Source organism: Haemaphysalis longicornis, unplaced genomic scaffold (assembly GCF_048455015.1).
Source record: "Haemaphysalis longicornis isolate Haplotype H1 unplaced genomic scaffold, Haemaphysalis longicornis Haplotype H1 scaffold_2, whole genome shotgun sequence".
NCBI lineage: Eukaryota > Metazoa > Arthropoda > Arachnida > Ixodida > Ixodidae > Haemaphysalis > Haemaphysalis longicornis.
The window spans coordinates 28272859-28288596 of NW_027526295.1; the positions used below are offsets into that span (position 1 = coordinate 28272859).

The window sequence follows — 15738 nt, forward strand, 5'->3', positions numbered from 1 at the left end:
CGCAGCGATGGCGCTATAACCGATCACCGCCAGCGCTGTGATACCGCTCTTTTAGTACAAGCCCGTCACAACCTTCGCGGCACCGTTTTCCGAGCCCTTCAGTCCGGGAAAACTGCGAGCAGCGACTTCGGGAGGTGAGGCCGCTGACCAATGAAGAAGTAAGGACCCTGCAAGGAAATGACGGTGTCAAATCGACGACGCAGTGGTTTATTTCGATATGCCTGTGGAGGTTGACAACGAGCAGGAAATAGGGGGAAATTAATCAGGAAATAGGTCGCTGAATGGGTGGACACCAGAGCACATCGTTCAGTTATGAGGAAGCCATTGGCTACTACCCTAAAAACGGCACCAACGCAGTGGACAGGACTACCGTTTTACACTGCTGGCGGCCACTTGATTACTCCCTCCGGTATGTGCACACCACGCGCTAAAATTAGGGGCTTCACATACATAGGTCATTTTATCGTGCTTCGCTTATGCTCAAAGGACTCAATCCTCGGCATGGACTTTCTACAAGAGATTGGTGTTGTTGTCGATCCACAGAAAACCAGTGTACGCTTCTCGACGAAAAGCGCGGTAGCTAAGGATATCGATAAGCGACGGGACACTGCCTTGCACGTCAATAACAACATAACGCTGCCCCTCACCTTCCACCCCCGGAACCAGTATGCTTATTCCTGTCCAGAACGACACCTGCGAGGATTACGAAGGAATTGCAGAAGGAAGCGTCGGTCTCTTGCTTGACAGGGGCATTTGCAGTGCAAGGGGACTCGCTAAGCTACACAACGGATGTACAACAGAGCTGCTGGCAAACTTCTGCACAGTGTGTCAACATGTCGCAGAAGGCGCGACCTTAGCTTTCATGGAGGATGTTGCTGACGTAAAGAACATTTGTATCTTGTAAGAAACAGTGTGAGACCACCAGGCCAGAGGTGTGCTGCTTCCACCAGTAGACGTCAACTCCCAGTTGAACTCCGCGCAGAAGGAGCTGCTAGTGGAACTGGTAAAAGAGCTTTCTCAGTGTTTCGCATCATCATCCCGTCTGCGGCACACGGCGGGGAGGAAACATAGCATCATTACGGACAAGGCTGCTAGACCAACCCGCGAGCACGCATACAGAGTACCACCAAAAGAAAGGGAAGCAATCAGTCAACAAGTATGGGAAATGCTGATGGATGACGTCATCCAGCAATCTAAATGCCCATGGGCTTCACCCGTAGTCCTGGTGAGAACGAAGAAAACCACATTGCGTTTCTGTGTGGACTGCCAGAAAGTGATTAGTGTGACAAAACAAGACTTTTACCTTTACCTCGAGTTGGGGACACACAAGACCAATTGAGGAATGCAAAATTTTTCTCATCGTTGGACCTCAAATCAGGATATTGGCAGATAGAAGTAGACGAGCGGGACAGAGAGAAAACGGCCTTCGTGACACCTGATAGCTTGTATGAATTCAAAGTTCTCCCCTTGGGCTTGTGCTCTTCTCCTGCAACGTTCCAACGGATGATGGGCACTGTCCTCGCCGGATTGAAGTTGCAAACAGGCTTAGTTTACCTAAATGACGTGGTGCAGTTCTCAACCACGTTTACAGAACATCTCATACGAATAAAATTCGTATTAAAAGCAATTCGATCCGCAGACCTTGCTTTAAAGCCAGAAAAATGTCATCTTAGTTTCTAAGAGCTTAAATTCCTCGGCCACATAGTCAGCCAACACGGTTTCCGCCCATACACTTAAAAACGTCCGTGGTATCTTCGTTCACCAGAGCTACCGATTAGAAGGCAGTACGACGCTTTCTAGGCCTGTGGGCGTACTACAGGCCGTCAGTGGCAGGTTTCTAGAAGGTCGCTGAACCTGTTACACGGCTTACAAGGGAAGACGTGACATTTCTATTGGCGAGTGAGCAAAAGCGGTCCTTTGAGGAACTACGCAGATGGCTGCAGGCAGCTCCGGTGTTCACTCATTTCGACGAAACCACTGACACGGAGATTCATACTGATGCCAGCAAAGTTGGCTACGGAGCTGTAGTTGTTAAAGGGGTCCTGAAATGCCTTCCGCCGATGCATGGATGTACATGTAACCAAATAAAGCAATGTATTAGCAATCTCCTCCTGCAAGAATTTTGTTAAAGCGATGAGTATTAGCTGAGAAATCGTAAATCAAAAACCGCGAATTATCGTCGCGCCGTATTTCCTCCTCTTTTCAACTGTTTCTTCGCTGTTGGCCTCCCCTCCCATGATGCTCCGCTCCTCAGCGGTGACGTACTTCCGCTATTGCGCTCCCACAGACTGCCGTCTGCTACGGGCCAGCTCTTTCGGCTTTTTCATCTCTGTCGACACCATGGACACAGGCTGGAAAAGCGAAGGAATGACCTGGCCGCATGTGTGCGGCCTGGCCTTGCCCTTTCGCGCTGTACGTAGCTGCAGTTGGTATCGGCGGCGAACTCGCAGCCGCGTGGGGAGAATCGTGCGCTCGTTCCCTTTGGTGCACCGCGCACTTTTTATCCAAAAAGCGCGGTCTCAGATGTGGCCCCGCTGGTGCCGGGTGTTATTTTGCGGTGGTTGTAATTCCTACTACCGGCGGCATGTGAAAAAAGACATTTTCAACCGACACAGAACCCGTGCACAAAACGCGCCGGATCGGATCGCTTTATCAGCGGCGATGAACGTGAAGGCGAAGAGCAAACCAACGCTGCACTCGATCAGCGAGAACCCGTGTTCTGACAAGCTGCACCCATGTGTTGCATTCAACACTGACTGGAAAGCGTTTGTTTGCACTTGTTTGGATAGTCGTAAAATGTCCAAACACTCCGGCACTCCGCTAGCAGATCAGCCGGCGAGACATTTCGGAAAACATTTGACAGATGGCGCCCTATGCATTAGTGTGTCGCTACGCAAAACTGATGAGACGCTCTACTAAAACTCCCATCGCGGTGTCATGTAGCGGGACGCAAAAATTTAGCGTTTAGCGTATGCAAAGGCCACAAACGCTGTACTAAAACTATATTAGCAGCAAAATAGCGTGCGTATGTAAAACCGCTTGCGTTTACAAAGCTGCACGCCGAGCGCGTACGTTTCAAACCTAGTGACATCGTTTAAATACACTGGCAAGCACAGTGTAACGTAGTCAGATATCAACCGTATGCTCAGGCGACAAGCAAGAGCTTGTTTTATGTGGGGCGGAGATTGCGCATAAAGGCCCGTTCGCACTTGCGACGAAAGCGAGTGAGAGCGGCAGGAATTCCGTCGGTTTGTCGCGCGACGATCGTTTTTGTCGAATGGTCGGGACAAATTTTGGTTGCGCGACAGAATTCCCGTCGCTTTCGCTCGCTTTCTTCGCAAGCGGGAATGGAAAGTTCTGCCGCTGCCGTCTGCTAAGCAGCTCGGAGGTAACCGCGCGATCTGCTCGGGCCGGATGAACGCGCACACTCCCGCAATGGCAGCGCCCCAAGCGGCAGACGGCCGCGTACATCGCTCCCGGCGCCCGCCTGGAGCCCGCCCTCGGCACACTAGCCAGTATATTTCAGGCACTATAATGGAGGAAAGATTTTTTGCTTCCGATGAACCTAGTTCTTCGCCCCTGTGTTTTTAAATACGTGAAGTGGTTAGCACGTCGTCCTCACGCAGCTCTGTATCGTCGTAGCATCGCTGATTGTCCGAACGAAGCTTGCAGCTAAGCCAATGCAGCGACCGAAGCTGTGTGTGTGTGTGTGCATCGCCTCCTGTGTGTTGTGGACGCGTTCGTTTCGCGATGAAATGCGACATTGTACTTCTGCGGGTGGATAGTGCTTCCCATGGTCTGGATTATCTTTCTCGAACGACGTACCACTCAACCTCGCATGGGGTATGTGCAGTGTGCCTGGCTAAAAGCCTTCTCGCTTGCGCGCCAGAGTTGTGACTTGCTGCTCGTCCCCGCAAACCGGGTGTGAGGTGAGTGCCGAATTTACGACGGGCAGGAGGAGGCAACTCATCGTCTGTCAATCGCGGTTCAGACTTGCAACGCATGTTGTGACGTTGCGTTCGTTCGAAACGCATCTCTGGATTGTTTTGAAGTTGAATAAAATGTACGCGTCAAACCCGGGCATTCGGCTCAGGGCGTTCTCTGCGATTGCACCAAAGAAGTGCCACGGGACTTTCTTTATGGTACGTACTCACGTAAGATAAAATCCACGTCGTGTTATGGCCGTGTTGCATTCAATACAAACGGTTAAGCGTTTGTTTACACTTGTTTCGTTTGTCGTAAAATGTCAAAGCACTCCGGCACTCCGCTGGCAGATCAGCCGGCGAGCCGACGCTGAGCAGACGACTCATCTCTTTGCCGGAAGTGCGTGAAAAAGCCGCCCAATAGCAGGATGTCTAGCTCATGACGAACATCTGGGAATCGATGATGTAGACATGTGAAGATGGCGGCGTCCAAAACCACGAAGGAAAGGGTGAGAAAAAAGCGACAAACTTTGCAGCAAAATTGTGAGCTTTCCGCTGCGCGTAAAAGAGTAATACTTGGCACAGGTGACGTTGGCGACCCAATCTAGCGATTGCGCTAGTTCATTTAGTGTGCTCAAAATGCCTTTCAGGGCCCCTTTAAGTGGCAACAGGGCGCCGAACCGGCCGTAGCCTATGCGAGCCACAGCGTTTCAAAGGCCCAAGTAAACTATTCCACCACATGAAGGAATGCCTGGGCGTTGTCTGGGCGATCACCAAATTTAGGCCCTAGCTTTGTGACAGGCCTTTTAAAGCAGTCAGCGATCATCACTACCTGTTCTGGCTCGACAACATCAAAGACCCATCGCGTACACTGGCTCGGTGGAGTATTCGGCTTCAGTAATACGAAATAACGGTCGTATATAAATATGGAAGGAAGCACAGCGACACTGACTACTTGTCGTGAGCACCAATATGCACAGAGTCATACGACCACGATGAGGAGTCAACACTTTTTGGGGCAATAGACACGTCCCAAATGGCGGACTTCAATGTGAGGACCCCGAAATAGGCCCACTCATCCAATACCTTCAAAGAAAACGCACCGACGCGCCGCGCCTATTTGTTCGAAGATTTTCATATCTTACTGCCTCTGGGAAAACGTGTTTTACAAAGAGAATCATCACAGCAGCAAAGAGGCCTTCCTTCTTGTCCACCCTCAGTGCTTCCCGAACAAATCTTACAGGCCTGCCACGGTGAGCCAACAGCGGGACACTTAGGCGTAAGCCGGACGTACATCAAAAATACTACTGCCGAGGCTTCTTCCAGCAGTGCACCACTGCGTGAAGACCTGTCGCAATCACCAGCGCCGCAAAACAGCGCCATTAAAGCCCGCCACATTGCTTTATCCACTGGAACCACCAAGCACGTCGTTCTGCCAGGTTGTCATGGACCTGCTCGGGCCATTTCGAAACGTCTTTCTCTGGAGAGAAGTGGATACTAGTGCCGACGGAATATTTGACGCGGTACGCCGAGACCAAAGCTTTTCTTCGAGGAACAGCCGCAGAAGTGGCAAGTTTTTGTGCACGAGGTTGGTTTGCGCCACGGCGCACCCGCAGGTACTATTACATACAGGCTAACAACCTTCACCCTCTGATTTGATGCAAAACGCCCTCAGGCTGACTGGAAGCCGCCATCGGAAAGCCACCGCATATCACCCACAAACCAACAGGCTTACGTGACGTATCAACAAAACATAGGCTGACTTGTTATTCATGTACGCCGACATGGAGCACAGATGATGGGACGAAATTGCGCCGTATATAACATTCGCATGCAATACGGCCGTGCAAGAAGCACCTCGGACCATACCCTTCCAACCGGTGTACGGACGCCAAGAAACGACAACATTCGATGCCATGCTTCTCCTCTAGAATGGCGACTCAGGTGACAGAGGAGCTGAAGAGTTCATTGAACGGCTGATGAGGCGGAACAGCTGGCGAGGCATCTTATTCTGCGATAGCAGGAAAGCGACGCGCGACACTATAAACTCCGCCACCGAGCTACAAATTGCATGCCAGGAGACGTCTGTGGTTGTGCACGCCAATCCGCCGGCGTGGACACTCAGCAGAAGCAGAACTCCTCCTACGGTATTTTGGCCTTTGTGAAGTGACCCGCGGAATCAATGAAGTTACCTATGGACTTACACCTCGCAGTTCGCGCTCCACAGCATGCCGACGATCACGCGACAAAGAATTCGTGAATGTTGTGCGCATGAAACCATACTGTGCGCGGTAGATCCTTTCCAGACTTTATTGCACAGGGCACTGATGTGCTATTTTGTTAGAGTAGCTTAATTTTTTTTCTTCTCTTTGGGTTTTTATTTCTTTCTGTGCTTTTATTGTTTCACTTGTGCGGCTATTTTTTCTCGCTTTATTGTCGCATTTTATTTGTGTCACATCATCGGACGATGGCGCTAATGAGGGGAGCAATGTTTCTATACTTTTGTGCGCACACCGAAAACGAATAAAGCAAAATGTGTTCATATCTTTTGTATATTTTCTCATTGCATGAAGATTTTGACAACAAATTTAACGTTTCCAAGGAGTGGCATTTTTTGTACACCGAAGATAACTGCACGGTCGTGGAAGTACGAAATTCTACTTCATCAAAACACCCGGGTAAGCTCTGCGACAATATAACGTACAACCACATAACCGATACATCATAAGGTACTAGAGGATGTTATGCGTTGCATACCGAACTTTTCAGAGCCGGACTTTATCAGTAAACAAACATCATGAAAGCAATGTTTAAGCACCCTATATATCAAACGAAATCTTTATTTTAGAAATTAAACTAAGCCGATTCCTACAATCGGTGCTGTAAATTATGTGGCAGTGACACGTGTAATTACAATTGAGACAAAAAATGTTTCTGCAGTGGTGATAATACATCCAAATGCTCGGCGTTTGCTGTATTGTTGGCCTGGTCTATATCGTCAAAATATCGGTGCGTGCTGCCGCCATGCGACCTGTCTGCGCGACTGTCAGCATGTGGGTGATGTTCCACTTGCGCACTGGCTGCAGCTTATAGCTCAATGTCTTATTACGTAATTGTAGCTTGCACTGACGCCATTCCATGCGCTAAAAAAGCAGTAAGTCAATTCCAGCTTAAAAGATGCCAACGAGGATAAAATAAATTCTACGCTGGAAACGACGATGCCGCGTGGGAAACCAACTGCTCTGGAGAGTAGCAACAAGGTTTTTGTTAAACTGCCCGATTTTTTACCCGAAAAGACGACTTGTATATCTGTTTGAAAAAAAAACCATTCGCCATTCACTACTTCTAGCAAGATAGACAAGGCAATGTCAAAGCAGGTGTTCTTTGCACTTATTTGCTGAGCCGTACCGTGTTTATACGCTTCACAACATATTGTTTATGAGGGCTTCTTCAAAAGCCAGCTTCGAATGTATTTCAGATACCCGTTGAGCTCACTACACACAGAAGCGATCCGTGGTAGTGGAAAGGTTCTACGTCAACACCAACACTCAGGTTACGGCTTTTGTGACTTCGTCGTGACATTGAAGGCAATGGCAGCCGCGTGCGACACCGGCACATTGCATCGAGGGACTACACCAGGACGCCAGCCTTTGCAAGTTCAAGTTTCTTGTGACAGAAAACCGAGAAATCGCCTTCAAAAAAAGGCTTAGAGCTCAGTGTTGGGGATGAAGCAAAGCAAGCTAGTAGCAAGGAATTCCGGAGGGACGATGCAGCAACGGATCCATTCAAAACGTCCGCAGGCAAAGAAAATCTGCAGCATCATAACAAAAGGAAGCACCACCTTCATGGACTTAACTGAGGTGTACCATATCTAGTAGTGTATACTGCGGGAAGAAGAGAGTGCAGTCAGCTAGAAATTGCTAGAAATACCATGACAAAGGGCAAAACACTTATTCACATCTTGACTTGGCCATTGGCTCTGCAGTTTTCTTTCCATCTCTTGAGTGGGACGTGGGCAGAAATAAAACCGTATGGTAATACGGTTTGAATTTATGGCTAGCCTACATCACTAACTTATACAGGTGAAGGCCTGAGTAGTCAACCTTCCCCTAAGAGGTTCAATGAAGCAAGGCCGAAATGGAAAACATTTACAGAAAAATAAAATTCCCCACGCATCCATAAGACATCTAGGCGTGGAAGAGGCAGCCCAGCTTGAGGCGGCGCCCACCATCCATGCCATCGAAAATACATTCTAAAGGTCCCCAGTGCTCCGCGAAACCCAAGGAGGCCCTGGTCTGGGCAGGAGGCCGAGAACAAAACGTGAGGTATCTTTCTCGATACCCCATGTTGGGTAACATCACCTTCTTTATAGAAAGCTGTTGGAAATCGTTTGCGGCGTGAGGCAAAACGAGGAATTTGGCGTTCCTTCCGAACATCAATAAATTCATACCCTGACACACGCAATGTACGGACACGAATAGAGAAACTCAAAGAACAATAGGCAAACAGCCTGCCCCTTATTGGCACAAAAGGGGACACATTTGAAGACCAGGCTAACACATTTCTACGCTACACAAGAACTTTCATGAAACACAAAATGTCTTGTGAAAAAGAGGCCTTACAAGTCAACAACAAAACAAAAAACTTCTTTCGATTCCCTGTTTTCCCATTAGGAGCTACGGGCTGCTATGACCACATGTAAGCCTCCAGCTCTAGGCGCAGACAGCAGTACATATACTATGATACAACTCACAAGGAGACACACTTGAAACGCTCCTCCATTTATACAACAAAAAATCGCTTCCGGAGCACCTTCTGAGGTCCTGGAGGGAGGCCGTAGTAGTGCCTGCTCTGAAGAATGTTAAGGACCCGGCTTCCCGCTTAAGTTATCGTTTTATCGACAACGTGAATGTTCAAGCTTATAAAGAAGATGATTAACAGATGACTTGTGTACTTATCACTGTACAATGATCTTCTCGTGTGCTGCCAGGCAGGCTTCTGGGCGGGTGATCTGGGAGCGACCAGCTCGTGGCTCTTGAGTCGTACTACAAGGATGTCTGCGCATTTAATAAACAGTTTTCTGTAGCCGTGTTTTCCACCTAGAGAAGGCATATGACAATTATCGGCGTTGAGGGATACTCAGCGACCTAAATGCATCCGTTATTCCCGGCAACATGTTGAATACCACTGCTAGTATTTACATTTCTGAGAGAAGCATTTGCTAGAAAATTGGCAGTGCAGTCTGAAAGCTAATAGTGAGAAAATGCGCGTTGCTAGGTAAACTTTTATGTTGCACACTGTTGCAAGTTAAGAATAAATCTGTTCCTAAGGCATTGAAACCTGCAATTTCTTATTGTATGTATGTAGAGAGCGGGTAAATATTTTCTAAACTATGTTTTTGTTAATCTGTGAATGTGAAGTCCTGTGTGGTGTCAATAAACTTGCCGCAGGGGCAGCCAGAAATACTTTAAACTCCATCCACAAAAGTAATTGAGGCTTTGCTTTTTACGACGCGTAGGATCCATTCCGACCGAGACGTTACTCTTAGAGGCATTTTGGTAATAAAGAACACAAGTTCTTAGGCTCGCTGCTCTATTACAAAGTGACATTCGTGCCACACTTATTACACAATAAAAAAGAATGCCTAAAACAATACACATCTTCAATGTCGTCTCACAACAATCTTCTGGTGCTGATAAACAACTTCTGCGGCACGTTTACACCGCATTCGTATGATCTCGGTTTGACTACGGCAGTGCCGTGTATGAGTAAACAACAAAAATGGCTATAAAAATGCTCGACCCTGTCCTGCATTTGGGGCTCCGCTTTGCATGCGGAACCTTCATCACTAGTGCTGTCTAAGATTGTTTGCAGAAGGTCGTTTGATCGCTGGTCGTTTCATCGCTAGATGATCTAGCTGTATCTAGCTGTACTTATCTAGCTGTATGCCAAAAGGTACGTCTGTGACTAACCAACCTTTCCTGCAGCTTTCCCTCTTTCTTTGTCTTTGAGAGCCTTTCGTACTTCCTGTTTAGTTACCAGTGGGGCACTCTAATTTAAGTTTGTTCTCTCAGTATATCCCCTGGTTTAAAGTCGTTGGCATACTGTCTAATCTAAAATTGTTTTGCTGCCTCTTTAACGCATTAGAGTTATTAGGTTCATTTTCCGATTCCCCCGTGGCTCCTAGCCGTCTGCTATCAGCCGTGCTCACCAGCCGTCCACGGAAATACGTCACCGTGGCCACCTGGAAGCCAAAACTGAGGCGGCAAGATTCTAGGATTCCGCTGAACGTGTAATTCGGCGCTACGGCAACAGCAGTTCAGAAAGAAGGACAATGATATAACGTCAAATACGAAAGAGAAGAGCCGCGCCTGCGTGGTGAAGTTTGTTCTATGCCCAGTCAGTGGTAGCATGCTCGGCAGACACGCTCTCCAGCCGTGCCCGCAACTTACGTCATCACACCAAAGCGGGTTTACAGTAGAAGATCAAAACTATAAATTTCCGGTAATTTGTTCCATGAGGCTACTCGTGAGCTACGAAGCAGGTCGTAGAGAAGCCTTCGGAAGAATTTTGACCACCTTCTTTTCGTTAACGTGCGCCCAAGCCCCGGCACACTGGCGTTTTTTTATGCTCCAATCAGAAAAACGACGGCAGGGGCCGGGAATTGAACCAGCGGCCTTGGGTTAGGCTGTGCAACGCCTTACCCAATGAGCCACCGTGCTGTGTTTTCCACCAGCACTTACGCCGGAACCAACAGTAGGTGACCTAACTAAAATATGGGACAAAGGCTTAACTAAACTCTCGCAGAAATCAAGAAAAGCATAGATTATAGGCAGAAAACAGCTAAAATAAATCCCACTATATAGCATGTAATCGCATAGGTCTTCAAAATATGACTCCGCTGTATGCTCGGTTTGGTAAACGACAGATGGCGCCACGCGGCCAAGTTAAAAATCGCCCTAAAAATAGGTAGCAATACCCTCCCAGAGAAAATTCACGTAAGAATGCGCAGCGGTGTTCTTGGCAAGCGGGTATCAACTCACAATTGCCAAAAAACGCAAAATCTTTACCCATTATTGCGAACAAGCAAAACATCCACCCAAGAAAGAGTAAAAAATATAGAAGAAACGATGACTCATGCAACAGCTGATCATGACCAGAATATTGCCTGGCCGACCGTACCACCACTTTACCCGCGCCAAAGAATATGAAAGCAACATCATCTTTATGACAACATATAAGGCAGTTCTGACCATTGCAATTTTGACCGTGAGACAAACCAACAACGGGTGGACCACCACGATAACAGAATGAACATGCATACAGGGGTCTAGAAGAAGGGTACGGCAATTCACTCGGTGGAGAAATGATATAACAGTATTCGGAGCAAAGAATGGACAGAACAAAGAATGAATTGACCTTCAACAGCAGGTAAAGGTCAATAGGAGAGGCCCTCACGCTGCAGTCATCCAAATAGGATGTTGGTGTAATGACGATAAATAGGTCCACAACTTGTGTCTTTGTGACGCCTTTCAAGAAATCAAAAAAAAAAAATTGCACTCTCCTAGCACAAAGAAATCAAATGTAAAAACAAAATCTGGAGGGGCCATCATACTCCGTTTGAAAAGAAAAATGCACCCTCAAACAGAATAGAAAAGACAGGTACCCCCACAACTTCGAAAGGAAAGCAGTGCACGCCATGATAGACATGGCACCGATCTAGCGACCGCGCATAAAAACTGTCCTCTAACCAAAAATATGAATACAATCCCACACACGAAGGTGTGGTATGGCGGGCTCAAGTTCATTCGGGGAAAGTTTCAAAATAATGAGACCACAGTATACACCATGACGAAAAACTGGGCGAACGACAGGAGGCTGTAAAGAACTTCAAAACACAGTATTTTCCTGTTTTTTGCGTTGTTTTTCTTCGTAGTACAATGTACCAACTGAGCCTTCTGTAAACCCTTCTACAGTATACACCGACTCCGGGATGTGTCCTAGTTGACTACGGTGGCCATCTTTGTGACTGCATGACCCTCCAACATACAGGGACAAAGAAGTAGAAGTTGCAGCCATCCTATTGGTAATCCGAATAGCGGAAGTATCAAATAAAAAAATAGTCATTACAGACTCACAAAGGATATTATACATTTTGTGGAGGCAGAATATCCAGCGCTTAAGGAGGCTAATCCGATCCCTAATGCAGAAAGTTAGCGTCATCTGGACAGCCGGATCGAATGGTCTGAAACCGAACGGCGCACTATGAAACAGGCACACGAACTCACATACCGTGCTCCGTGTGACCACGACTACCCCACTGCTCTATTCGAAAAACAATTAAAAAAATCCTCATCCTATGCCTAGGAACACTATCTTTCCCCTGGCTACGACAAGGTCTCAATGCCGAATATTCAAAAACTGTGTAGACGAAAAACCAAACAGCTATCTCAAAATCCATTTGCGTTAAGTTGTTCGGTGGAAACATCAGACATTAACTTAGGACTCTGCTAAAATAGGGGAAACATCCACCCTCTTGCGTGCTACCTAGCCATGTCCAAGGGCATGGCCAGGGGAGAACAACTCATACATAACATATTGCACTTATTCGAAGCATAGGAGGCAGATTTGACCAGCTCGGTACCTCAAGATCAGCGCGAACTGATTGAGAAAGCAAGGATTGAGAAAGCAGCAGCTGGTGGATCTGGTGCCGTAGACTCGTGTTCCACCTTTGAGCCCCCTGCCATCTCTTTACCCTATTTTCGTAAACCACAACTAATTCTTCCTGAACAAAGGGCTTCTCTCTCTCTCTCTCTCTCTCTCTCTCTCTCTTCCTCTCTCCTTCTCTCTCTCTCTCTCCCTCTCTCTCTCTCTTTCTCTCTATCTCTGTCTCTCTTTGAAAAAGCACAATTGTTAAGCCCGGTCTTGTCATCACGGAATAAACATTTTGATACACTGACACTGACTCCTCGTCGCTCAAACTGACCAACACCTCGCATTTGCAGCCTTTCACGCTCCTATTTCAAGCCCCAGAAGTGCAGAGAGCATTTGTATTTCCTAGGACACGACCATTAAAATCCCTCATTTCTAGTCTTTCTCTTTTCGATAACCTTCTGTGCTCGTGGAGCATAGATCGGAATCGCAGCAGCTCTGTACGGATACGCTCCGTGGGAGTCGAAGTATCGCTATCACGCCTTACATCTTAGGATAGCAACGTAGATTTCTGCTACTTTTTTCCTCGTCCATGTTGGGCGCACTGTTACCCTCTCATGTATGAGTGCGTGCATTCTACTTTTGTCCATGGCTGGCTCCCTCTTAGTTGCTTTCAAGCTTACTTCGATTTGCAGCATTTCATTGATCACTTCAATCTTATGTGCACGAGTATCGCGTGGTTTAATTCTGTTAACCAAGTTAAACAGCTCTGCTAAGTCAACTCGATTCACAGCACCTGACGCATTCATTTTCTTACGCCTTGAAATTAGTTCCTTAGTTTTCTGAGTTTTACAGGGTTTCGTGCAGGCTGCTGCTCCCGCAGCTGCCACACATTCTGTGATTGTCGTTGTTATATTATCATTTAGCCCATATATCCTCGTTCTCGTTCAGTACAGGAAATTTGTTTTGGAGAATTCATTTAAACTACTTCGTCTTGGCTATGACTGGCTTCATGCTGGGTCTCTTATTTTTCACGAGCTTTCTTCTTTCGCTTTTGACATTCCGCTTTACCTTGTATCTAAATATCGCAATGATCGCTGCTCCAAATCTTACATAGCACCTGTACGTCCTGTACCATACCTCTGTTGCAACCTAAATGATGCCAATTTTGGTTATGGTTGTACCATCGGGGATTTTCTATGTTGAATTTCTACTCTTTTGTTTACAGAAGAATGTGTTCATAATCCGCAGGTCATTTCTTTTTCGCAAATGCCGCCAGTGAATCTCCTCGACTGTTGCGATAGTTTATTCCGAAGTTCCTAACTGACGTTTCTCCTATTTCCCTCTTACCTGCTTTTGCGTTGAATTCAGGAATAAACAAATCGGTAAGTCGGCCTGACCGCGTATCTTTCAAAGGAGGGAGAAAACATTGGACTGAAAAGCCTTCGGGGCTATTTTCGGAATGGTTAAGGACTCAAAACGTTTATACAGCCATAAAAAAACGCCAACATTGTCTAATTAAAAAAATGAAGATACCAGGTTCTTTAGGAATTACTGACACATCAGCCTTACCTCAGTAGTTTATAATCTGTTTACCAAAGTGTCAGTTAGCCGCATAGATGACAGCCTGGCTGCCCAACAACCCAGACAGGAGCCTGGGTTTAGGAAAAGGTACACAACCATACATGACAGCCTGACTTCCCAACAAACCAGAGGGCAGCCCGGGTTTAGGAAAGGAAACACAACCATAAACGACATCAAGATTGCCAATAAAATGATCGAAAAGTTCGTAAAATACACTAAACGTCTTTATATGGCTTTTGTAGGCTGATACTCTGATTCATCAGCATTCCTTATTTCTCCATGAGAAGTACCCGAGCGCTGAATTGCACAGTTATAAGTCAAATACCGGTACCGCTGTGTCCTGTCCTGCCTGCCCACTGACCGTACTTTCATGTGTGTAAAAGGGTAAACTTCCAAAGTAGTAGTGTGGCGGAACCCCTGTGAATAACGTCGGCTGCCGCCCCACGTGCACAATCCCCAAGCGCAATACTGCTTGGGCTGTGTCACCATTGATGAGTCCTGGCAACGCGCCGCTAGTGTGGTGCAAGCCAACAGCCGGAAATAAACAAGGACTGAATTTTGGGTTCACAGCGCGAAGGCGTTCGAATGTGTTGCGCCTCGTCTCTCATCGGCAATAGCGAAATTGGTGACCGGGACAATGCAGTGGATACTAGGAGCCAGAATGGACCCTCCCCTCGAGTCCAGGGGTATTTCTGAGCCATCCGCTGCTCCACACGGCATTACCGGCCTCGCTTCCCCTTGAAACCCTTCCTTCCACGCGCAGCACATTGACGTGTCATGCCTTCAATCCGAGACAAGTTTCCTGTTGAGCCAAATCATGACGGAAGCGACCCGCTTCATTTATTTAATACAATGCTTGCCTATTGAAATGGGACATTGTCGACAACCCACCGCTGGAGAACCCTTATGACACGTTGAAGGCTGTCATCTTGAGCCGCACGTGCCCTTGGCAACGCCAGCGTATTCAGCGGCTGCTTCCTTCGGAGGAGGCGGGTGTCCGTCGAACATCCAGGTCCTTCAATAACTGCAAAGCCTTCCCGGCGTCACAGCTTCTGCCACAGACTCCACATTATCAAGACAACTTTTTCTGCAACGGCGTCCCTCGTCTTTCCAGATGATTCTCGCGACGGTTTCTGACGTGCCCTCCCCACATTGGCAATTGGCCGCTCATGCTTACAAAATAAAGAAGGTGGCCACAGTTCATTCACCTTCGTCCAGGGTGGGATCGGCTCTATCTTCCGACTTTACAATCGCGGTGGTAGCTGCCTAGCCCGGATCCGACAACGTCGCCGTTCCACGAGAGCGCATACGGAAGAGCTTTTCACGTCCCCATCATATCACCCGTCGCATACTCGTGATCCTCGAGCTCGACCATTTCCCCGTTCCGCATCTCCACATATTTCTCGCCACGAAGGCACATCGCCATAGGCTTCGAAACAGCCTGATCCCTTTTCGTGGTACCATCCGTTGCACTCGCCCTTTCAGCTGGCCGGGAAACCAGACGCCGGATCTTCTCCAGCCAGTACTGTCGCCCGCCGCCGCACGTGATCAATCCGGAGAGCTATACTGCTAGGGCCGC

At 47.6% G+C, this 15738-nt stretch overlaps 1 long non-coding RNA gene across 1 annotated transcript in view; it reads left to right on the top strand.

Annotated features, from left to right (window-relative positions):
• The window catches only part of LOC144167031 (uncharacterized), a 127322-nt gene that overhangs the window by 78906 nt on the left and 32678 nt on the right, over positions 1 to 15738 (top strand). Inside the window, exon 4 of the long non-coding RNA XR_013321825.1 lies at positions 6497 to 6601. This is a non-coding gene — a long non-coding RNA (uncharacterized LOC144167031). The remainder of the gene's footprint in view (positions 1 to 6496; positions 6602 to 15738) is intronic.